At 44.9% G+C, this 26,187-nt stretch overlaps 1 protein-coding gene across 3 annotated transcripts in view; it reads right to left on the bottom strand.

Moving 5' to 3' along the window:
• Ak5 (adenylate kinase 5) overlaps nt 1-26,187 on the bottom strand; it is a 163,242-nt gene that overhangs the window by 93,719 nt on the left and 43,336 nt on the right. The window lies entirely within an intron of this gene.

The following is a 26,187-nucleotide window of genomic DNA, read 5'->3' as shown; positions in this document are numbered from 1 at the left end:
GCTAAGACAAGGCACGGGTGTGGGTGTGCACATGCGTGGTAGCCAGAGGTTGACTTTGGAGGCCTTCTTCAGCTGCTCTCCTTAATTTTTGAGGCAGATTTTCTCATTAAACCTGGAATTCGCTGATTTGACTACAGTCCTTGTGATCCTCCTGTCTCCAACACTGCACATGGGTACTGGGTATCTGAACTCAGGTTGTCATAGGCAAGCACTGTACTGGTTAAGCTATTGTCCTGGCCCTCCAAACTTGATTTTATTATCTGATTGAAACGAACTTTCCAAGGGCTTCAGGGAACATCAGAATATTCTATCCCTGCCCCCTCTTCCTCAAAAAACTACCATCTGGCCCCCAGGGAAGCTAGGAGAGTTCCTTCAGAATACCACATAGACGTGTTCTTGGAAGTCTCAAACAGACGCCAAGAAGGGCTTCTGGTCACGTGAGAAATGAAGTTAGGAATGAAAGCACGTATCATGATTCAGAGCTGAAGCAGAATCCTGACTGGCAGAGGGAAGCCGCCAGGCGCGTGAGACATGTGAATGGAAGGAGGGAGATATTTATAGTCGCCCATGCCCACGCCCTCCCTGTCAGCACGGGAGAACCGGCGGGCAATGAAATGTGACATGTGACCACACATAGAGAGAGGCAGAACGGGGTGGGGGCCTTGAGAGAGGAAATGTGGAACAAAGACCAGAAACTCCTCATCACCATAGAGGGATGGGCAGAGTGATCCCAGCCACACTGTAGGGGGACAGCGAGTGAGCTGTGAATGCCTGTCACTCGGAAGACAGAGGAGGAAGCCAACTGCCTCGGCAGCCCAATCAGCTGGGCTGCGCCCGAAGAAGGCCAAGATGCTGTCAAAACACCCTTTCCTTCCACATTCTCTGGTTTTCCACCATGGAATACTGAACTCAATGAGACAACACCAAAGGACGGGTCTCCGTGTCATTCCCCACCTCCTCGCAAATCTCCATCCAGCTTCCATATTTTTGAAGAGCAATCACTAAAACACTGTTCATGGTTTGCAACAAGAAACTGGAAGCGATATTGTGATCCACACTCCTTCACAAGCGATTTCAGGTTCTTCCGTGTAGTACAGAGGCGGACTTGAAGGTGGCCCCATGGCACTAAGGCTGCCTGAGAGCTAGTGAGAAACAGTGTGCTCCTGACCGTGAGATGCCACCAGCAAGAACGGGCTTTCCTTTCAGCTCTGAGACTTGAGGCTCACTCACTCATTTCTCCGCGGGAACATGTGTCAGGCTGTCAAGCTCAATGCTGGTGTCTCCACGGGGCTACGGGTGAAAGTGAGAAGGTAGAATCTGAACGCTGCCATTCACAGCAGCGGTGTGAATGGGCGAGAAGCAACACAGGTGTAAGGGGCAGGGACAAGAACCCTCAGGAGGGCTATGGCTTGGTCTGGAATCTCTAGTTCTCAGGGGTGGCTCCATCCTGGGTCTAAAGGGATAGGACACAAGTTGCGGACAGAAGCTCCCTAAAGCACTTAAGCTCAGAGCAAGCATCCTAGAGAAGCCTTCGGCTTCCCCAAGCAGGAAAATCTGCAGCTCATAGCAAGAACAAACTTCCCTGTGTGGTATTGGAAGGGCCTGGCTGCACTCTTCCCCAACTTCTCTGTTGTTGTCCTTTAACAAATCTGGATGAATTTACCTTCAATACATTTATCAACATACCCTTTGCAGCTACACATATGTCTACTATATTTTAACAGTAATGACACTAGAGGGTTGTTTTAATTAGTTTTATTAGGTTCATGCATGCATGTATATATATGGTCATGTATGTATGGGTATATGTGGTAGGGGAGAGTCAGAGGTAAACATCAGGCATCTTCCTCAAATCTCTTTTAATCTTTTTTTTAAAGATATTTGTTTGTATATTTATTTTTATTTTATGCGTAAGGGTGCTTGGGCTACGTGTATGTCTATGTACCACATGTATGCTTGGTATCCAAAGAAGCCAGCAGAGAGTGTCAGATCTCCGGGACTGAAGTTCCAGAAGGCTTTGAGCTGCCATGTGGGTGCTAGGAATTGAACTATGTCCTCTGGAAGAGCACCCAGCATTCTCGACCACTGAACCATTTTCCCAGCTACCCAGCACTATTTTTTGAGACAGGGTTTTTCACTGAACTTGGAATGCACCAATTTACTTAGACTACTTGGCCACCACGGCCCAGAGATGTTCTCATTTCCTCCTCTCCCACGGAGTTACCATCAGGCCTGGTTTGTTTGTTTGTTTTTTAATATGGGTGCTTAGATCTGAACCCAGGTCCTCGTGCCTATGTCAGCTTCATTTCTGATGTGTGATGGTACATCAGTTTTAACATCCAAGGAGGAAGACACTGAGTTATCTGTTTAGGAAATACAGGCACTAAAAGCTTAAACCACACAGTGATTTACCAGCATTTGAGCCCTGACAATCCTGTGTCATTATGGCTTGACCTTATCAAAGAGTAGAGAGATTCTACCTCGAGTAGACAGGAAATTGCTCATAAGCTAAAATCACTCATTGCTTCTTGATCATTCACTCTAAGACATATGGTTGGTGTTCACACATCCATCTAAAGTAGAGCGTCAAAAATAAAGCGGCAGAGCAGTGATCACTTCAAACATGTGCACACGCCGCCGTTATTATTACTACATCCTGTGATTGGGTGTGCAGATGTTTCCGTGTTAGGAGTTTGATTCTCAGTATAGCACAGTGTGTGTGTATGTGTGTGCATGTGTGTGTGTGTGTGCATGCATGTGTGCATGCAAGTGCCCAAGGAGCCCAGAGGTGCAGGATTCCCCAGGGAGTTGGAGTTACAAGCTGTTGTGAGGCACTTTATGTGGGTGCTAGGAAACAAATTCTGGTCCCCTCAATCTACTAAAAGGAATATACATTTTTAGCTATAGATAGCTCTAAATATATAGCTCTAAAAGTAGAGGCCGGATGTAGACTTTTTTAGATAAGATCTCACTATGTAGCTCAGGTTGATCTTGATCTCCCTATCATTCTGACTGAGCCTTTCTGGTCAGTCACTGCTATTTTCTGCTTGAGAGTCAACCTCTATACTCACTAACCCTCATCCTCCTCTGTGACCATCACATCCAGACATATTTCCAGGCTTCAAGATAGGGATAAAGTTCATAATGAATGAACTTTGATTCCTAGTACCAAACCTCGCTGGTGACAATTTACACTATGATCATTGCGCTTTAGAACAATCTCTCCATTTGATACATGTAAAAATGCAGTCATTGTTGACGTGATTTTTCTGAGGACCAGTGTAAAGGTTTTCTAATGCACTTGTTGATAATTTTAATTTCTTCTTTGCATTGACTCTTACGGACTTGATTTGAATAAATTTACCATTGAGTCACTTATGAACAATAAAGCTTACATAATTTATAGCTCAGTAATTCAATTAATTATTTTCAATCCTTTTTTTTTTTTTAGTGCTGGCGATAGAATCCAGGGCCTCACGCATAGTAGGCCAGGGCTCTGCCGAAGCTGTCATCAGTGATTTCTTACGCATGGGCGAAGGAAGAACAGGCTATACAGGATGTCTAAATTGAGGCAATGGTGTTTTATGATAATCCCTGTGATGTTCTGGGTCATTTTGCATGCTTGGAAAACAACAGACTTTGAAGCATTGTGGCATTCTGCTCATATCTGTCACAACACATCACAGAAAGAAAACCCAAAAAATGCAATTTTTTTTCAAAGTTAAAACATTGTGTTCATTGAAGCAAAATGGTTTGAAAACTAAGAGTAGCATATGCACTTAGAGAGGATGAATAGCAGGCATTTCAACTGCTTGTCTTTTGCTATAATAACACACAGCCGTAATGAAGACAAACATTTATATAGAACTTACTATGTGTCCTGGGCACTTGGATGGGTATTCCCCCATTCTTCTTTGCTGCCCTATTCTTTTTAACAATTGTGAGGTAGGTTCCTATTAGAACCCGCTTCCAGAAAGAAGGACTCTTGAGGAACAGGGAGATTAAGTAACTTGCCCAAGACACTGCAGAAGAGCTGGGGTCTATACAGTCTGGGCTAAAGCTCCAGATGAATAGTCGTTGCTTCAGACACACTGATTTGATCTTGATAGTAATTTTCAGTGCTAACTTGATCCCTGCATCCTAGGGATGGGAAAACTTATCTCTTGCACCCTCATATAAGTAATAAGTGATGGGGCTGGGTTTAGCGTGGGTCATGCTGAGACAAAGTTGGGCTCCTTCCCCTCCCACACAGTGCCTGGAAAAGACTCTGGACTCAAACATTGACAGAAGACATTCTAAGGCAGGAGAACGTGTGTTGGGAAAAGATGCGGGACAGTGAGCAACAGCAAGACAGGATCTATGAAGAAGGAAGTGAGCGCAGGAGGGCTGTCCACCAAGAGCGTGACGCTGACCCTTAGTGTGGGGGCTCCACGTCAGGGGATCTCAGAGGACCAGGCTGGAAGGATGTTGGTGCTGGTCATGGGCTCACACGGTCTTCATAATTTTCTTGGACTTTCTCAATGACTTTTCCTAGTTTATGTTAATTAAGCATCCTTCCTGCCTCCTTTCTGGAGCGTCCTTTCTGCCTCCTCTCTGGAGCGTCCTTCCACCCTGCCTCCTTCCTGGAACGTCCTTCCTGCCTCCTTTCTGGAGCGTCCTTCCTTCCTGTCTCCTTCTTAGAGTGTCCTTCCTACCTCCTTCCTGGAGCATCCTTCCTGCCTCCTCTCTGGAGTGTTCATCCTTCCTGCCTCCTTTCTGGAGCATCCTTCCTTCCTGCCTCCTTTCTGGAGCATCCTTCCTTCCTGCCTCCTTTCTGGAGCGTCCTTCCTTCCTGTCTCCTTCTTAGAGTGTCCTTCCTACCTCCTTCCTGGAGCATCCTTCCTGCCTCCTCTCTGGAGTGTTCATCCTTCCTGCCTCCTTTCTGGAGCATCCTTCCTTCCTGCCTCCTTTCTGGAGCATCCTTCCTTCCTGCCTCCTTTCTGGAGCGTCCTTCCTTCCTGTCTCCTTCTTAGAGTGTCCTTCCTACCTCCTTCCTGGAGCATCCTTCCTGCCTCCTCTCTGGAGTGTTCATCCTTCCTGCCTCCTTTCTGGAGCATCCTTCCTTCCTGCCTCCTTTCTGGAGCATCCTTCCTTCCTGCCTCCTTTCTGGAGCGTCCTTCCTTCCTGTCTCCTTCTTAGAGTGTCCTTCCTACCTCCTTCCTGGAGCATCCTTCCTGCCTCCTCTCTGGAGTGTTCATCCTTCCTGCCTCCTTTCTGGAGCATCCTTCCTTCCTGCCTCCTTTCTGGAGCATCCTTCCTTCCTGCCTCCTTTCTGGAGCGTCCTTCCTTCCTGTCTCCTTCTTAGAGTGTCCTTCCTACCTCCTTCCTGGAGCATCCTTCCTGCCTCCTCTCTGGAGTGTTCATCCTTCCTGCCTCCTTTCTGGAGCATCCTTCCTTCCTGCCTCCTTTCTGGAGCATCCTTCCTTCCTGCCTCCTTTCTGGAGTGTCCTTCCTTCCTGCCTCCTTCCTGGAGCATTCTCCCTCTGAATGAGTTTCCAGTGAACTGTAGCTTCTGAAGGGCAGAGAGCTCACCTTGCTCATTTTGGGCCCCAGCCCGTAAAGACAACATATACATTGTCGAGCGACTGGTTGGATTTCCTTAGACTTTTAGATACAGTGGCTTAGACTCACCCACAGCAGGCCTTTTCCTCTTAAACGCATCCCTCGCACCAGCACTGAAGCACCCTAAGTTTTGTTCTCCCTAAAAGAATGCCAGTGCTGCAGGCATGGTGATACATGCCAGGAATCCTAGCCCGGGGGGCACTGTGTTATGAGGGTCACTGTGAGTTTAAAGCTAGCCTGGGCTACAAAGTAAGATCTTGCCTAAACAAAAAAAATCAAAACATCCCCTCCCCCCAAACCCCAAACCAATATGCTGTAAAGAAAGCAGCGCACACAGGAACCCAGCTCTTCTCAGTCCTGCCTCCCCCCACTCTGATATTTCTCTCCTCTTTCCCAGTCAGACATCTTGAGTTTTCCTCACTTCCCACCAGCTCCACTTTCTCACCACCCCTGTGTCTGCCCACTCCAATCTGGCTGGCTTCTGTGTCTGTCTATCCACCAAAGAAGAAATGGACCATAAAATTCACAAGCTTCCTACAGCTGTCGAAAGGAACAGGCTTTTGGCAGTCTGCATCTTCCCGACTTCTCAGACAAGCAGCCTTCAGTACTTGGCTCCATTTTTTCCTCAACGTTAGGATCTCAAGCCCCCCAGTCTCCCTTTCTCTCCCCTTGGCCCTTCTCTTGACTCATCTTCCTCTACCAATCCCGAAATCTTGCTCTTAGACTGTCTCCAGGCAACTTCACTCGACTTCAATCTGTTCGGCAAAGACTACAGCCCTTTTTGCATTAACAAAAGGGCAAACAACCTAGTGTCTTCCAAGGAATCCATCCTCTGCCACTGCTGATGGCCTCTTTGAACCCTATTCATGTGCTGTACCTACTTGTAACTTCTACACTTTGATAAGCCCAAAGTACCCATGATCCTCAGCTCACCCAAGATTCATTCTTGGTCCTGCCTCTGACAAACTTACTTCCAAAAATTTGGAAAATTTTTGATGTGGCTAGTTCCTGGAAGATTTCATGGAGGGAGAGAAACACTTGACATGGAATTTGACTGTTTGATATAATATGTGAGCAACAAAAAGACAGGAGCGGAAGCTGGTGAGTGATCTGTCGAGAGGCTTTCAGGGTGTAGGTAAGCTCCCGTGTGCCCTTGCCCTACGGAGCACATTCCACTGCTTTCCCAGGGCTACCATGTCGCTGGGCTTGGATAATTTGAACCAAATTCTCCCAGTTTTCACATATCTGAATTGGCCGACTTACTGCCTTCATTTTTTATCTTTACCATATGCAGTTTTAAACAATTTTTATTTATTTTCTTCACATCACCAATATCACAAGTTAGAATAGAAATTTTGTGGAAAATGATAAGAATAAAAATTTTTAAATCATTTTTTTTTATTTTGAGATAGGCTCTCACTCTGTAGCCCTGGCTGGCCTAGAACTCACTCTGTAGACCAGGCTGGCCTTGAATTTACAGAGATCCACCTGGCTCTGGTTCCTGAGTGCTGCAATTAAAGGTGTGTGCTACAATGCTTGGCTTTAAAACTCATTCTTTTTTTTTTTTTTTTTTTTTTTTTGCAGCCAGTCAACCAAATACAAACACTAACACATTATTCCCTTGCCACCTGTCCATTCGGGCTCAATGCCATGTAAAGTTTGGCTTTAGAGTTAAGGGATTGTGGGTACAGAAAGCTTGTTGATTGATTGGGAAATGTAGCCAGACCAGCAAGGAAACAAAGAGAGATAGTTTGAGTTTCTACGGCACTTGCTCTTCCTTCATTGATTTCAAGTAGCTTTGCACTGACCCCAAGTAAGTATCTATTCAGGAGCTAGTCCAAACCAAGCAGGTATTAACAGTGGTACCTTTGTCTTTGATCACTTAGTTCCACACCTGTCCTGTTATCTCCACTCAGCTTTGTCTCTAATTAAACTCAGAGTTATTTATTTTTTCTTTTAATGAGATCATTCTAAATCCCATTTGCTCACTACTAAGGTTGTTTAAATAACATGTCTACAGCAGGTTATTAAACTAGAAAGACACTTTTCATCGTTGCCATCAGATCATTAACAGTGAGGGGTTTGATTTTCAGATAGAAATAAAGAGGGGGAAGAATGCTAGAATGCAGAAACCAAAACTCCAATGGATTGCACAGGCAAAACTTTTCCNCTGAAAGCTTTAGAAAAAAAAGAAGCAGAGGTGCCCAGAAGGAGTAGAAGACTGGAAATAATCAAACTGAGGGCAGAAATCAACAAAATAGAAACACAGAAAACAGTCCAAAGAATCAATGAAACAAAAAGTTGGTTCTTGGAGAAAATCAACAAGATCGACAAACCCCTATCCAAACTAACTAAACAACAGAGAGAGAACACGCAAATAAATAAAATCAGAAATGAAAGGGGGGACATAACCACAGACACAGAGGAAATCCAGAGAATCATTAGATCTTACTATAAAAGCCTGTATGCCACAAAACTGGAAAATGCAAAAGAAATGGACATTTTTTTAGATAAGTACCATATACCAAAGACTTGGAAAAGTTTTGCCTGTGCAAAACTCATTCTTAATTCCAGATTATGAACCTTTCCTTAGGAGCATATTAATTATACAAAATCATTCCTCACTGCATGCCTGTGGAAAAAAGAAAATATTTTATACAACCTAAATTATTAGAATTTGTAGGGCCTCTTTAATTGTTTTTTGAGGGGAGTGCAGTGTTTTTTCATTTATCAGTGAAAACACTGGTTTTCAATCTTCACTAACCCCACATCAGACAGAGGCTGAAATCCAAAATATACAAAGAACTGAATAAATTAGTCATCAAAAGAACAAATAATCCAATTAAAAAAATGGAGTACAGACCTAAACAAAGAACTCCCAACAGAGGAATCTAAAATGGCTGAAAGACACTTAATGTTTAACATCCTTAGTCATCAGAGAATTGCAAATCAAAACAACTCTGAGATTCCTTACACCTTACACCTGTAAGAATGGCCAAGATCAAAAACACTGATGACAACTTATGCTGGAGAGGATGTGGGATAAAGGGAACAACTCCTTTGGATATCAGTAAGGCAATTTCTCAGAAATTAGGAAGCAGCCTTTTTCAAGATCCAGCAATACCACTCTTGGTATACAAAGGATGCTCAATCATACCACAAGGACATGTGTTCAACTATGTTCATAGTGGCATTGTTTGTCATAGCCAGAACCTGGAAACAACTTAAATGCCCCTTGACCAAAGAATGGATAAAGAAAATGTGGTACATTTACACAATGGAGTACTACACAGCAGAAAAAAAATAACGACAGCTTGAAATGTGCAGGCAAATGGATGGATCTAGAAAACATCATATTGAGTGAGGTAACCCAGACCAAGAAAGACTAATATCATATGTAGTCACTCATAAGTGGGTTTTAGACATAAAGCAAAGAAAAGCCAGCCTACAATTCACAAACCCAGAGAACCTAGACAGCAAAGAAGACCCTAAGAGAGACGTACATGGATCTAATCTACACAGGAAGTAGAAAAAGACAAGATCTCCTGAGTAAATTGGGAGCACGGGGATCTTGGGAGAGGGTTGAAGGGGAAGGGACAGAAAGGGAGGGGAGCAGAGAAAAAGTATATATATATATACATATACATATACATATATATCAATAAAAACAATAAAAAGAAACAAAAACAAAAAACACACGACAAAAAAGTAAACACTGGTTTTATTTAAGCCAATCATTATAAATGAATTTATAAAAATAAACCTATCTGCCCCCACCTCTTTCTCTTACCTTCTTTCTTTTCTTTTTTTTTGGTAGGATTAGGAAATACATTATTCAACTGGCAAATCACATCACCATGGTTGGAATTATAATTGTGTTTCAGGTAAGAAAACACAATTCTTTGAAGCATGACTCATTGTAAAGTGGAAAGAAAGGCACTCAAGATCCAAGAACTCTCTAAGCAATTTAGCAATATCTCCCTTGCCAGCTGCAGGGCTCACCCCTGAGCTCCGTCCACTCGAGCTGGAAACTTGCTGGGGTCATAACTTGTGCATTCTCTGAATCTCCAGAGTCCTTCCAGAGGGCAGGGTGACACAATGCTCAATAAATACGGGCTTTCCAAATCCCCGAGACACGAGGGTCAGAACAGCAGGAGCTGCATCTGTGTGCTCTTCAGGAGGCGACTGGAGCGTCAGCTTCCCTGTCACACACAGACGTCATGAAGTAGACATCTTTGCTGAAGAGCCTTCTAAAGGGTAAGTAAGCTACCCAGACGATACTCTTCAGACATGCTCACGATAAAACTTGAAGATAAAAACTATTGAAAACTAAGTACGATACCAACAATCATATTATCAAACTACGAGAAAAATATAGCATGAGCAAAGGCTAAACGTTCACAGGGGTTATTTCTGAGTTGCAGAATCACAGAGCGTTTTTCCTTAACTTCCTCCTTCTGCGTCTGCATTCCTCACTCACAACACCCGCTATGGTGGTTTGAAGGAAAATAGTCCTGTAGACTCACTCATATTTGAAGGCTTGGTTCCCTGTTGGTAGAACTATCGGGGAGGATTAGAAGGTGTGGCCTTGCTGGAGGAGGTGTGCCACTGGGGGTGCAATTTGCTCTCAGTCTCGTGGTTGTGTCTGAAGATGTGAACTCTGTGCCTCCAGCCCCATACCTGCCCGCCTGCGGCCGTGCTCCCCACCAAACCGGAAGCCCAAATAAACATTTTCTTTTATAAGTTGGCTTGGTCACATGACGTCTTTTCACAGCAACAGGGAAGTAAGGAAGACAGCCACCCACACATGTGTACACAGACACCCGAGCACACACATAAATATTATTTATGTTAAAAAGGACCCATAATTAGTTCACATAAAACGAATTAGAAACAGAAGTAAACACCCCATCTCCCCTCCTTCTGCTATTACCTTGAAAGCTGCACACCCCACAGGCAGGGCCTGCTTGCCAACGTTAAGAAGTAAGACGGAAAATAGCACGGCATGCATCTGCCAAGACAGATTTGTGGCTGACATTTCTTCTGAGAGAAGGCTCCATTTAAGTAAGTAGCTGCTGGCGTTGCCTCCTGATTCAGTCATTTTGAAAAGGGGTGAGTAAGAAACTCTCGGAAGTGAATGTTCAAGTTTCACTTGGAACTCGGCGCTTTGGAGACACTGCAGAGGGGCCAAGCATTTGAAGAGCGAGGGTTGATGGCCAGGCACCAGCAGCTTCTTTAAAGAGACTTGCACCATGCTCCTGCCCATCGTGAGGTGTTCGGCACACACAACTATTACTTATTAACACATTGCACATAAAGTTTGATTAGACTCTTTTCAAAATGTTCTGGAGCATGGGCTATAGGTTCCATACACTAATAACCACAATGTATTCATTCAGCCACTCTTGAGAGGAGTGCTTGATATTTGATATTTCTCGGGTTTCATTAATCCCGTAACTTCTCTCCATCATCCCATTCTCTGAGCGCTTCTGTTTAGAGAGGTTAAGGAACTCGATAGCTTTCAGGTCTGGTCTTTGTAGCTCTTGGATTAGCCCTAACTTAACACGTGACGCTGCATTTTCCTTAATGGCGTACGCAGCAACCCGTCCTTGCGGCCTTTCTCCAGCAGGCTGTTCCGCTAGTTTGTTAGAAACCGAGCAGGTCTGTAGCAACTGAAGCGTGAAGAGAGAAGGCGGAGATTACCATCCCGCCCCGCCATTCTCATCTCCCGAACCTCCTCAGAGAAGAAGGGAGGGGAGTCAAGGAACACAGGAACACTGGAAGGGGGAAAGGAAGAATCAGCACCACAAGCTTCTAAAGTAGCTTCCGAGAGACTTTTACAGCTGGTGACAGGTTTGGCGACAGTTCTTTTGAGTTGAGCTGTGTTCAGTTTTCTCAGTTCCTTTCATAGGAATTACATAAACCACCTTCCTGAGTGGAAAAATGGCCCTAGAATGCAGTAATCACTTTCTCGTCAAAAATCCTATCTAGTGAAAGATTCGGGAGAGAAAGCACACCGCACGTGTGGTTACCACAGGGCCAGCAATACTCTGGCGGGGACTGGGACAGCACTATCTGCACCTCAGAATGAGAGAGGAGGTGGCTGGGACACCTTTGTCTGAGCCAGGGGCCCTATGATGATGATGGTCACACGAGAAGACTTTCACCTCGGAGGGCAGAGGCCCAAGGGCTTCAGTACCTTGTGCAAGGCAGGAGCTTGTCTTCCAGCTCCACCTTGCTTTCCGAGGTTTGAGTGACCTGCTCACTTTGTCCTTTGACAGATGGTGTTATTTTCATCTGAGTGTGGTCATTTTCTTTTCTTTCTTAGATTCACCTCTTTATGTCTCCCAAGCCAGAATGTGATCAGGGTCTTCGTGTAAATCCACGTTTCCCAAGCAGATATTTACAAAATACCTACTTTATGATATACCAGGCAGCACTCCAGAAATTTAGAAAGAAGGGGGAAATATCAATTAAAATACTTTCCCTCCAGGAGCCTTTGCTTCAGTGACACTACATAATATTTCTGAAATTTTCATTATTTGAAGGATTAGAGTTAACTTTATAGGACTGTAGGTTAAAACCAAAACCAAACTGATGTGAAATTTAGGACATATAACTTGAACCAAGAGATGGAAGAGTTGAAAGGAAAAGCTCATGTCAGCGTAGCAGTGAGAATGTGACTGTGACATCTAGCATCGGCTGCACGTAGTGGGTCTGCAGCCCAGGAACATGGCTTGTGGATGAAGTAAGTGTGCACTGCGTGGGGACGCAGAGGCTCTCAGGGAGGCACCAAAGATAAAGAGCTGAAGGAGACCAGAGGGAGATACAGGAGAGGGCAGCGCAATTACAAACACAGTTCTAACAGCCAGGACACAGAAGACAGTAGAACCGGAGGGAGATACAGGTGTGGACGGCGGAATTACACAGATGCAAGGCTACCAGCCAGGACACAGAAGACAGTATCATTGCTAGGCATGGGGCCAAAATAGATCACCTGTCCCCACCAGGGTGGCTTCCCAAAGAAACAAGATCACTTAAAAGAATGGAAGATTCCTACATTTTTCTCTTATAATTTAAAATTTCAGAAACTGTATTGAGTTGCCTACTCAAACAATTTTAAGAAATTAATCACTTGATACTACTGATACAAATTAGTATTTCATGAATTCAGATTGAAAGATGAAATGAATAATAATCGAAATAAACTACAGTCACCCAACCCTGGTCACGTGACCAACAGACTTTCACTCTATTGGATCTTCTGAGCTACATGGAGCTTAGTAGGGAACCCTGCGCACTAGTCATTCATTTGGAAGAGATCACACAATTTTTTGGAATTCAGCCAGAATTAATTTGCTATGAACATGAACTCACGAAAGCCTTGGTGGGAAAACCAAAAGCAAACACTGTCAGTGTCTACTCAGTGATGGTGCTGTCTGTGTTTACGGCTTTAGCCTGGAGTTTTGGAGTAGAGGAGACACAATCTCACAATGGACAGCATTCTTGATATTTTTGTGGGCGCATATTCCGATATGCCACAAAAGCCATTGCCCCGGCTTGAGCTGATACATAGCTCTGCAGACAAGCTGTCTGCCCTTAACAAAAGCCAGGATGCCTTGCTCCTAGCTTCCTTTGTTAAAGTGTGGATTACCTGAGAAGAGGTGTTGACTGAAACTGGTCAGGATGTTTGGGGTTTCTTTCCTTATGCAATTTGAAGGTTATCTTATAGAGATGCGAATTCAGGACCTACCTGACTGCTAGATGCAGACCTGACTAAAGCCCAGGCACCTGGTTGTCTAAGGCAACAGCCTTTGTGTGTTCCCGCTCATTTGGGATGAGTATATAAGATGTTTGGATAATAAAAGAGCGTTCTGGCCTTTTCCATGATGACGGTGTAAGCTGTGTCTGATTATTCCTCGCAACTCCGTTCCAGCCGAGTTAGGAAATCTGTGTTGGACCCATATGGGCTCTGACATATTTTCAGATTAAATTTCAGGCAGGAGACAAAAATCCATTATTTTGTTCCTACATTCGACAGCAATTGTGGAAATTGTCTGAAGCCACACTCTGGTATTTTCTGAGAAGCCTCTCAGGGTGTCCAACACCTTCAGATAACTTGTGAATTGATAACGGTTAGAGGTCAAACCATGAGGAAAAACAAGAATCTTTTGAAGGCTGTTTAAAACGTTACCACAAAGTGTATTCAGCCCAGAAGAATGAAGTTTAAACAACCCCTACTCCCACGGGAAACACGCTCATGTTGTCCTGCTCATTAACCCCACACCAATTCAGTTCTCCTCTCACAGTCCTCTCTATGTTCTGCCACGGTCCCGGACACACCAGTGAGCGAGCACCTACAGACGACAGCCCGGACGCTGCTCGGACTCCTGTCTGCCCAGGAGTCCTTCCTGTGGGTAGCTGTGTTTGCTATTCTGTGTGGGGGTTCTAGTCAAAGATCAACATTGCCATCAATTTTCCACATTATCTAGAAGTCTCAGAATAAATACATGTATTCTAAAGGTGGTTTTACACTGTGGTAAATCAAATGTCTGAGTTAAGAAAGACAGTGTCAACAAGAAATTAGAATGATTAATAAACAACTTTAAAAAAATTCCCATTCTTCCTGTGGCTATTTATGTCCTTTTTTGTCCTTCCTGTTCACTTATTTCCCCTGTGGTGTGTGTGTGTGTGTGTGTGTGTGTGTGTGTGTGTGTGTGTGTGTGCACCCATGGAAGTCAGAGGTCAATGCCAATGTCAGCTGTCTTCCTTGAACACTCTCTACCTTGTGTCTTCAGACAGGTTCTTTATTGAACCTGGAACTCATAAATTTGGCATGAAAATGGCTAACCTGCAAGCCCCAGGGATCATTTTGTGACCTCCTCCCAACTGCTGGGATTACAGGTAAATGTTGCCATGCCAATATTTTTTGATGTGCATGTTGGGAGTCTGAGTTCAGGTCTTCATGCATATGCAGTAAACATTTTACCCACATAGCCATCTCCTCGGCTCCCTCATGTTAATTCTAACCCTAAACTATGTGACTATGGCTTCTTTACAGAACTTACCGTGCTTGGGTTACTTCCTACAGTGCCTGGAGGAGCCTCGTTCTGACTGTGTTCATTCAACCAGTGAGGTCATCAAGGATGTGGCAGGTACAGTTCAGGCCATCTTGCAGCCTTTTGTCTACTCTTCCTTCTTTATAAGGACAGATACCTCAAGGCCACTCATTGATTCCCCCCCCCCCCATCCTGTGTGGGCTCCTGGAGATACATCTGCATAGACCCCTCCCCGCCAAGTCCATCATGTTCGAGTGGGGAAGGCATCATTCTTTTCCGTTATGTCTGAGAAAGAAATCATGGGGTGCTGCTGGATGAATCAGGGGGGTTGATGAAGGACCTATCAGGGAGAAGACAGCAGGGGGTGTTCTGAAGGGCCAGGCAGGGCAAGTAGGAAGAAGGCAAGGTCAGGATGAATGACACATGGGGCAAGCTAGGTTTATTGTGCAGATTAGGGTTTATTCCAGAAAGGGCATAACTACCTTATGGGGCTGAAGGGCTGTAAGAACAAAGCTTTGTAAGACAGGCGCGACACTTGAGGTAGGAAGTCAGCTCTTCCTTGCTTCCTTTAGAATTCAGTTTCTTATTTTGTGATAGTAATAGATACTCTGAAGTAACTTAAAATAGAGACCAGGAATAAAGGATTCCCAAACAGACAAAGACAGGCGATTCCCAAGGGGGATTAACCGTGAAAGCATGAGAAGCTGAATTTGCACTATATTTCATGCAAATGGAGATGGTAAATGAAAAGGGAACTCGTGACAGTCAACCTCCTTGCATACCTGGGGCTTTCCTGCAGGACAGGACAGACCACCCAGCTGAATAACCATGACTGGATATTCTCATCAGTGTATTTCTGTGTGTGTCCCGGAAAGCCGGCCCCTTCGGCTTTCTCTCTGGCATCTTCCAAACACTTCCTGTTTTGAGATGTCCAATTCATAAACAAATGTCTAAGCAAATGAACTCATTAGAGATTTTTTACTTCTCCTTAATTTAACCTTTCAAACATCATTAGTGCTTCTTAATTCCTTCCCATGGTGGATCACGTGAATACGACATTCTCAGAAACTTTTTTCTGACTCTTTCCAAAGTGTGTGCAACAGATTAGCCAGAAAGTCCATGTGGTTCTTACTGTTCTACTTACTGAAAGAATATTTGCTCAATGAGCAGCGAGTTACCAAAATATTGTAAGAAAGTCTACGTAGTTTTCATATCCGATTCCTAGAACCGTGTTCCTAAAATAACAGAATAAACATTGGATTTTGCCAGCTCCTGAAAACAAGGAGACAGAAAATCCCTAGGAGTAGAAGGAGCTGAGCTAACACTAGAGGCTTAGTGATTCTAATCAATTACACTGTAGCAATCTAGAGAGAACCAAATCCAGAGAAAGAAACCAACTCTGAAACACAAAAGGCATTTGGGACTCCAAAGAGATGCAAAGACCTTCACCATGGCTTAAGTGAGAAATAGAATGAAAAGGAAAAAATGCTAAAAGCTGTATGGAAAAAAAAAAAAACTTTACATGACACCTGGAATAGGGTACTTTGTGAGCATTCTTTTCCTCTGAGCAGCTTCTCAGGGACTCCTCGTTAGAGGCTAGTTAGAGCCTGAGGGCCGTAGATCTCACCCCAGAGAGGCGGGGCCCTTGTCACACAGCCGCCATTCCAGGTCTGGCCTTCCCAACCCCACCTGGGGTTTTCCACACAGTAACTAGTTTAACACCTTTTCGCTCTGTGACAGCCTTTCCCAGGTACCCAGGCTGGGCCTCCACAGACGACCTTCCGCCTCAGCCTAACAAGCACGTCGTTCGTGCCTCCCTCGTTGTAAGCCCACGCAAACCCTTTCTTCCGTAAGCTGCTTTCGGCCATTGCGTTTTGTCAGAGCAATAGAGAAGATACTGATAAGAGCATGACTTATATCCGCCTGGTCGGCTTGGGTGAGGCCAGACGTACAGAACAGAGGAACACAGGCGCCAGGCCTGACAACTGACTGCTTGTGCTACAATGTCCTTGTTCGTTATGTGTTCTTGGAGTCAGCAATTTTATAAATTATCTTAATTATTTAATAACCCTTACCTAGTAAAAGCACTTTTTATAACAAACTTTAAAATCAACAGAATATTTTCTTTTTTGAAAAGCGCAGTGTAGAAACTGCGTAGCTGCATAGTTGAATAGAAACACAATGATGAACACCTGGAGAAAGCAGGTCAGAGTACATCACTGTGCCCTGTAAGCAAAAGGCAACACCTGAGTGCTTCCTCAAGGCCTGAGGCCCAGAGGCTGTGGGGTTTTCCACTGTTGTGGGATCCCGGACAAGTGAAGGATCCTTGTGTTTAATTTACACAGTGCAGACAGTGAGAAAACCCTCCTCACTAAGACACAGTGCAAGATGACAAGCTACCGTGACACCTTTTCATTAGTACCAGGGGCACGCCGAGAACTCAGAACTGATGGCTGTTGTTGGTGAAAGCACTTTCCAGTCACAACAATGTTATGCGTTTTCTTGACAGCTAAGCATTTGCCTGCTCTTTCTTCTTTAGGAGAGAGACAATTTATATTCTCTCTCTCTCTCTCTCTCTCTCTCTCTCTCTCTCTCTCTCTCTCTAAAAGTATTGATCAGCTCCAATGTTTTTCTTATAACTGTTCCCAATAAGACTCATAAAATTTGTGTGCCTATCTGTGTGTGTGTGTGAGAGAGAAAGACAGAGACAGAGAGACAGAGAGAGAGGAGAGAGAGGGAGAGAGAGACAGAGAGAGAGGAGAGAGAGAGAGAGAGAGAGAGAGAGAGAGAGAGAGAGAGAGAGAGAGAAGAGGGAGGAGGGGGACAGAGGCCAGAGGCCCATGTCCATTGTCTTCCTCTATCACTCTCTGTGTTACTCTCTAAGACAGGGTCTCTCACAGAAACTGGAGCCAACCAGTTGGCCAGGCCAGCCAACCAGTGAGCTCAGAGACCACATTAGTTCCTTTTTTTTTTGTGGCTGTAATGAATGAAATGCCATGACCGAAAGCAACTTAAGGAAGAAAGGGTTTGTTTTGGTTTGTGGCTCCACAGGGACAGAGTCTTCAGGGCGGGGAAATTCATGACATGGCAGCAAGGCAGGAAGCTGGCTGACGGTCTGGTGCTCAATGCACGGGAAGCGAAGAAAGAGACCATGAGGTCGTGATGCTATGAATCCCCAGGCCTGCGATGGCATACATCCCCAGCAAGGCAACAGCTCCTGGAGATTTCATAGTGGCCCCAACTGGAGAAGGGGGTACCTTTCCCATTCAAACCACCACAGATGCTCACTGCCCTGCTCAGTCAGTTGCATGTAGTTCGGAGAGAAGATGAACTCAGATCCTCTTGGACTTTGCATGGGTGGCGGGAAGTTCACTAACTGAGCTGTCTACCCAGGCTTATTACAACATTTTAACATAAATGAAGACTCAGTTCCTGAAGTCTGGAATGTTTGCTGAGACTCAAGTTTTTGTTTTGATGAAGCTATTATCTAGAGATGTAACCATATGTCTGTGTGTCTGTGTGTGTGCACACGTGTGCACCTGCAGAGGCCAGAAGAAGACACCGGATCCTTTGGAGCTGGAGTTAGAGACATTTGTCAACCATTCAACATGGCAGTGAGCACTCTTAACTGAAGAATCATCTCTCCAGCTCCTTGAATATTATCTTAATTGTATTCAAATCATTTCCTTTATAGTTATCATACTAAGGCCTTCCTTTGTACTTAAGATAATTGAAAAACATCAGTAGGGCTTTCCGGACTAGATTTGTCTAGGCTCTGTGCCAGTGAAAAATCAGCAGAAACGTGATTCATTCTTAGATCCCATCCTTATATCACCCACATAACCCAACGCAGTGAGAATGCTGGATTCAGTGCAAGCGTCCTTCTCATTGGGAGCTAGCAATAGGGCGGCATCGACTTCCAGCGTCGTTTTCTAACTTGGAGAGGAGACACGCTCACCGAGTCATGTGGTTTGCTCTCTGCCTGTGGAGCTGGAGATGACTGGCGCTGTGTGAGCTTCGAGAAGGGAAAAGGACGGCAGGACACGTGCTTCTTGCAGAGACAGATTGGCAGCAGCTAGAAATACGGGTCTCTGCTTGCGCCCCTCGTTTTGATGCTGCTGAGGAGTCAGCCTAATTTACATCCCAGGACTGTGGGCCTTGCTTTGTTCGTGTGGATGGCAGCACCGTGCACAAAGGGCTTCATTGTCCAGTTCTCTTGTTTTACTTTTGAATGTAAAGAAGCACAAAATGAAACTGGAATCATGGTTTCCCTTTAAGAGTGCACAATAAAGACAATTCATGAAAGCAATCTGAATAGGTTCTGGCTTTTTAAAAATCATACTTATGAAGATTGGTCAATGGGAAGGGTAACTCTGAGTCCCACAGAGGTGTGGCCTTCTGAAGCCACAAGGGCACTTTCCTGAGGCGGCACTCTCTTGCCAGACCCCACTCATCCACACACACCCTGCAGGGTTTGGCAAACTCTCACCATCCAGGCAGCAATATCTTATCTTTGTTGAGTTAAAAATGAGTATTTTTCATGTTAGTTCTGGTCTCTTGATTTTGAGGTTCCAGTGTTGCTGTGATTCATGCCAAAGAGAACCCTTTAGTCAATATCTTGAGCAAGTAGAATATTGTCTAAAGGGATGTATTAGCTTCTTGTTGCAATGATGAAATATATAACAGAAAGTAATTAAGGTAAAAGGATTTATTTTGGCTCGTGACTTGAGAAGTATCACAGCTTAAGGTGTCCTGGTGGCAAAGGTAGGGTTGAGCTCCTGGTATAGGAGCTCCTGGTGCCGGAGCATGTGGCTGTGATTATTCACATCTGAACAACCAGGAAGCAGAGGGCAGGGAATTCTGCTGCTCAGTTGGCCTCTTCCCTTCTCCTTCTCATTCTGTTCAGGACCACAGCTCACAGGGTGATAACATCACACGCTGCACCCACAGGATAATGTCATCACATCTGCAGCCCACAGTGTGATGACATTACATCTATACTCACAGGATGACGATATCACATCTGCAGCCCATAGGATGATGACATCACAGGCTGCCATCTGCAGGATGATGACATCACAGGCTGCCATCTGCAGGACGATGACATCACAGGCTGCCATCCGCAGGATAATGACATCACAGGCTGCTACCCACAGGGTGATGACATCACAGGCTGTCATCCACAGGATGATGACATCACAGGCTGCTATCCACAGGGTGATGACATCACAAGCTGTAGCCCACAGGATAATGACATCACAGGCTGCCATCCGCAGGGTGATGATACCACAGGCTGCCATTTGCAGGGTGATGGCATCACAGGCTGCAGCTCACAGGAAGACGACATCACACTCTGGGTGGGTCTTCCCTTCTTAGCTAAATTCTCTGGAAACACCCTCACAGATGCGCCCAGAGGTGTGTTCACAATGAGGATGAATCGTCATGGAGTCACATATCTAGACATGTCAACACACTGTTCTACACCTTTTCAGCTCGATTTGTTAACTTTAGACATTCCCCTGGGACACGTTTCTCTGTTACTGAATCCAACACATAGGAATGAGGAGTGCTTGGTCACGTGACAATGGAGACTTAACAAGAGAAAGTAAGCTATGGCTCTGAGAAAGAAATACGGGCTCCCGGTCTTCCATGCTGTAAATTCATCAATGTCCCCCTGCTGAGAAGTATGACAAAATTTTCCTCCTGGCAATTTTGGGAGAGTGGGTTTGTTTGGGTGAGGTGCTAGCAAGTGTCTTCTTTGCCTTCCTTGAGATGAGGCCTCTGCCGAGTCTCCTGATTGTTTATCGATTGTGACGCCACTTAGATTTATTTCTTCACACACATTTCTGTTTCCAGTCAGTTACGGTACACCATGGCAGCAGTGGAGACGGCGCTGATCCCCGGAGACTGAGCGCTGAGACTCCGGGGTAAGCGTTAGTTCCTTTTCTGTTGTGGTAGAGTACCCTTCCCAAAACCAGGGGAGGGGAGAAAGTGTATTTTGACTTCCAGTTCCAGAAGGGTTACAGGCTGTATGACCATGAGGCTGGCCTGGTAGTCACGAAAGGGAGAGGGAGGAGGAGCAGAGCCAGGCTATAAAACCCCAAAGACTCGCCCAGTGACAAACTTCTTCCAGGAAGACCCCCACATCTTAAAGGCTCCCTAACCTTCCCAAACAGTCCCAGCAGCTAGGGCCAGGTGTTCAAACACACAGGCCTATGGGGAATAGTTCACATTCAAACCTCATGAGTTTTCTTGCGTTTTGAATGTCAGTGCCAGTTCCCACGAAGCTCAAAGTTAATTAAAGAAAAATCACTCATTGTTTCAGTCTGAATGCAGTTACTATTTCTGTTTACTTTTCCTCTGGGTAGCAGTGTCTGGCGGGATGGGAATCACGGTTTCAGTGGTGACTCTGAAATGTGCATAAGATTTCCTAACCGAAACGGAGGGACGTGGAGCAGGCTCAGGGACCGCGCCAGTGGGTAAAGGGGGGGGGGGTTCATCGTACTCAGCAGCACACCCCATATGACAGAAACTCTACCACTGAGACACAGCCTCTGCCCTGTCCTCCAGGATCTGTTTCGATACTGGTGACGGAATGTCCCCTGAGGCACAGGAAAGGGGGGGGGGGGGAAGCCAGGCAGAGTTTGAGAGGCTTTTATTATGTTTTGTTTTGTCAGACATTAAATACCGATTTAGAGACTTGATTTGTAGAATCATTTCGTGTGTGTGTGTGTGTGTGTGTGTGTGTGTGTGTGTGCGCACGCACGCGTGCAGAGCACGCATGTTGGAAATATTCATTTCAGGGGATGAAGATGGAGCTCAATTGGTAGTGGGCTTGCCTAACATTCAGCAGGCCTCAGGTTCCATCCCCTGCATTGCATATTCCAGGAGGGTGTGTTGGGACGTGCCTATAAAACCAGCACTAGGGAGATGGAGGTTGGGGGTCAGAAATTCAAGGTCATCTTCAGCTGTACATCAAGTCTGAGTTCAGTCTGAGCTACATGACACCCTGTCTCAAAAATTAATAAATAAATATGTCCACTTCAAAGAATGCCAAGAATAGATAACTCTTTTTTTTTCTATTACTCTTGCTCTGCAAAACCAAACTTCCAAAATTATGTGAGATAATTGCTGAACTGAGGGCATACAGTCCTGCTACAATCATGGGATAATTGCTGAACTGAGAGAATACAGTCCTGCTACAATCATGGGATAACTACTGGATTGAGAGAATACAGTCTTGCTACAATCATGGGATAATTACTGACTTGAGAGAATACAGTCTTGCTACAATCAGCTGTCCACTCTCTTGGGAAAGCTGGTGTTGATGAACAAGAAATAATCCTGTTTTAATATTTCTCAGCCTATGTGTTTGTTGTGTGGAGAAATCCAGTTGGCAAAGTCTGATGTGAACTAAGAGGCTCCGCATACATTTTACGACTGTAGTTTACATGTGAACTAAGAGGCTTTGCATACATTTTACGACTGTGGTTTACATCCCACTTTAAATTCTTGTATTTTTTCCCTCCTCTTGCAAAAGTCCACAAGGAACATGGCTGTGGGACTGATTCACCACCTAAAGGAGGCGGTAGGCATTCACTGACTATCACACAGATTTAAAAAGAAAATCTTTTACATTGAATTTTACTTATTTACTGTGCTTGGAAGTGTTTTTTGTATGTGTATGCACGCGCATGCATGCGTGCGTGCGTGTGTGTGCGTGTGTGTGTGTGTGTGTGTGTGTGTGTACATGTACACCATGGCAAGCACGGGGAGGTCAGAGGACAACTTGGAGAGTGGGTCCTGTCCTCTCATCAGGTGGGGTCAGGGGAAGGAACTCTGGTTGTTAGGTCTGCTAACAAGCACCCTGATTGGCTGAGCCATCTCACTGGCCCCGCTTATCACCCATGCTAAGCCGCGTTTGTCCAGCACTGGTAAGTTGTTTGTCTTTCTAGCTTCGTGAAATGCCCAGAGCACAAAGCTTGATGCATTTAGGAGATAACTGGCAGTCCCTTTCCCCCTCCTGTTTTCAAGAACTTAAAACATTTCTTTCTCTAAAAAAAAAAAAAAAAAGCTTTGTGTATGCACTTTTGGAGCCCACCATATCTATACAAAAGTAGACTGGAGCTACGTCTCTGTGATAGAGCGCCGGCCTGGCGTCCACAGGCAGACACCACAGAGCTAAGAAACAAAATTACAAGACTTCTTGACCAACGATGACTCAAACAAAACTAATTTGCTTTTGTTTAAGTTTTTAAATTAAGATAATAGCAAACATTATATTGAGACTTCAAAAATCTATAAAAGCAAACTTATTACCCAATAGCAAGGCAGTTCATAAGTCTAAGGGCCCAACATGTCACGAGAGTCGCTCACTCGGTTAACACCAAATAAGCAACTTCCCTAATGCCTAACACCCACATCATCATGAAAGACATTTTCCAAATTCTGGAAATCCCAACATCCCACTCTTTAATTAAAAGTGTAAGAATCAACAAAGAATGAAAGGAAATTATATCCAATATAATTCCACAAGGACCCAATACCCCAGCCTTCGGAGTTCCTAGCATTTAAACTCAGCCTGTGAACAATACTGCATGCACAAACATGTAATAAACGACGTGCCACGGAGCTCAACTAACGGGAATAACATTGACAAGATCACAACCAGGCGGCGTTACGCTGTACCTCCGACTACTAGACTCTCTGCTCAGTCAAAATGGCTTTTCCTTTAGTCACAGCTACCAACAGATACACAGTCAATGAAGGAGGAGGAAAAAGAAAACAGAATGGGTTGACATCCATTATGATTCAACGACACGATTCAGACACATCTTGTCTATGTAGACAGTATGGCTGTTAGAGAAATTCCTGGCCAAGGACATAGCTCAGTGGTAGTGGGCTTGCGTAGCAGGCATGAGACTCTTGATTCAATTCACCTCAAAATACACCATTGGATCAATTTCATAATTCATCAACAGTCATATTTAAAGAAAAAAAAACCAGGCTGGCCTGAAGTTTTAGACCCATGCATTACTAATTTGGGGTTTCTTCAGTGACATCTGTTTGGGAGCAGCCGCCGTTTCCTCAAAGGCATGCTCTTACTAGTAAGAGTTTTAGATGCTAGAAGAGTGGGGGGGGCAGAAGAGAAAATAAGAGACACAGAAGTCACGAAAGGATATCAACCTCACCGAGCTTCCTGCTCTTCAGCTAGGCCGGGTGGCCAGCCAGCCAGACTCAGCAAACCTCCTGTCCCTACCCCACCCTCAGTGCTGGGGTTAAGAGCACTCTCAGCCATGCCTAGCTTTATATATGGGTGTTGGCATCTGTCCTGGTTATTGTCAACTTAAACAAACCTAGAAGATTTTGGGAAGACAGACTCTAACTGAGAAATGACCACTGGCTTCTGGACATGTCTGTGGGGGCATTTTCCTGATTAGGTGATTGATGAAGAAGGGCTTAAGGCCACTGTGGGTAGAACCATTCCTAGGTAGGAGGGCCTGGGTTGTATAAGAAAATTTGCCGAACAAGCCTGGGAGAGCAAGCCAGAAAGCAGCATTTTCCTGGGGTTTCTGCCTTGACTTCCTCAATAATGGACTGAACCTCAAAGGTGCAATGAACCCTTTGCTCTCTGTGTTGCCTTTAGTTATGGTGGTTATCATAGCAACCGTCTCTGAACTCGGCGAGCACCCTTCCCCACTGACCCATCTCCTCAGCCCGCATCCCTGACGACTAGCGGAGCAGCGTCTTCTTAGTGGTCCTTTACTAGGTGAAGAAAGGACTCCATTAGGAGTGGCAGGTAGATGCCCAGGCAGGGGGCTGGATGGGAGACAGAAAAGGAAAACTCTGAGTCTAACCTATTAACTAACAGATTTTTATTAAAGTGTTAAAATGAATAAAGATGATCATTTTTATTATTTATCTCTAAACACAGAAGTGCCACCAAGTTTCGGATCGAAAAGGGAACTGTGCTCCCAGCACGGAAAGAGCGTGTGTATCTCAGGAGACAGTATTTATGTCTTTGTCAGGAGATTTTTATCCAAATTATTATACTCTCGGGAGCTCAGCCTGTGCTTCCTAGTCTCTAAAAGGTGACTCTGCAAGGCAAGTTTCTTCCCAGTAATTAGAGGCATTTATCTTAGGACCCATTTGGCTTCAGCAGTGAGGTCATGGGCCGCCAGCTCCACCGGTACTGACTCCTTGAATTACAGGCAATGGCATTTCACCTCCGCGCAAAATATTAGTAAATTAACACTTCCCATTCTGCATTCATTTGGGAAATCTGCTCAGCTTGCAGTGAGGAAAGCAGGGAGCCATGAGGGCACTCTGGCGATACCTCCAAGCCTTGGACACAGCAATTAAAACTCTGGCTTTGCTCCCTGCAGTTGGGATTTAGTCTGCAGAGTTCATTTCTTTAATCATAGCACAAGGCAAAACTCAGCACTGGTAGGTGAGAAAAACACAACAACCAAACACACGCACACATGCAGGAGCATGTGCACACACACGCACGTGTGTACACACGCAGACACAGAAAAACCCACCCCGATGTTCCTAATTATTTCCTAGCTCTCAAGTACCTGTTTTAAGCCAAACAATAAGCGACCTCTAGCACAGGAAACCATCTCCAGACCAGACTTACAACTCTTGACTCAAAGCACAGTCACAAACAATACATCAAGATGGAGAAGACTCCCATCCAAACGCCACAGTTGTCTCTTCTGTTCTAAGGACATCTTCGTCCAACCAAGAGACAGTTGGCACAGGCACCGTTAGGTCACAGGGGTTCTGTGAAGGCTTGTCAGTCACTACACATAAAAACTGGGAGAAGAGATGGGGTGTACACTGTTCTCAGCTGATTCACAGCTGAGTGTGCCAGCCCACGAGGCCAGAACTCTTAGTCTGGCAGAAGAGGCAGAGGGCAGGAAAGAAAGGTCCCGTGCTGCCTACCATAGTCCAGCTGCCAGGAAGCTGCTATGGCTCTTGTGGCATGAGGAGCTTCTTTGTGGCCTGGGATGTCTGTCTTTGCTGTGACTTAATATTGATCAGACCTGGAATGTTGTCAATCAGGGTGGGCCTTCACCGCGCAAGGCTCATGTTCTAAAAACTGCAAGGCCTGCAGACCCGGTATCATCCTTCATTGGCACACTTGAATCCTAGTAAATATAGGACCAACTGAGTGTGTAGGAAAATGTTTACACCGACATGTGCGTATACGTTGTACTGTTTGAAAGGAGCAGAAAGATGGACAGCTGCCATTTCAATACCAGCCCTCATTTATGACAAGCCAAACCATCAGAAAATACGATGGCAGAGTCAGAATCTGTTATCTCGTAGAGTACATGACTAAGTCCAACCTAAAACTTATCTATCACACCATGCCAACTGCTGTCTATACGTCTACTGATAACTGCAGTAAACAGAGGAATGGGCAAATGTTGCTTAAAACTACCCAGATGATCACTTCAAAACACTTCAGACTTGAATGGTAGGGAGCCATAGACAAGATTAACAACATATCTCCTCA

Source organism: Alexandromys fortis, unplaced genomic scaffold, assembly GCF_014885135.2.
Source record: "Alexandromys fortis isolate MF-2015 unplaced genomic scaffold, M_Fortis_MF-2015_v1.1 scaffold_68, whole genome shotgun sequence".
NCBI classification, from domain to species: domain Eukaryota; kingdom Metazoa; phylum Chordata; class Mammalia; order Rodentia; family Cricetidae; genus Alexandromys; species Alexandromys fortis.
The sequence above is the reverse complement of the archived record's forward strand: the minus strand, read 5'-3'. Positions and strand labels throughout refer to the sequence as shown.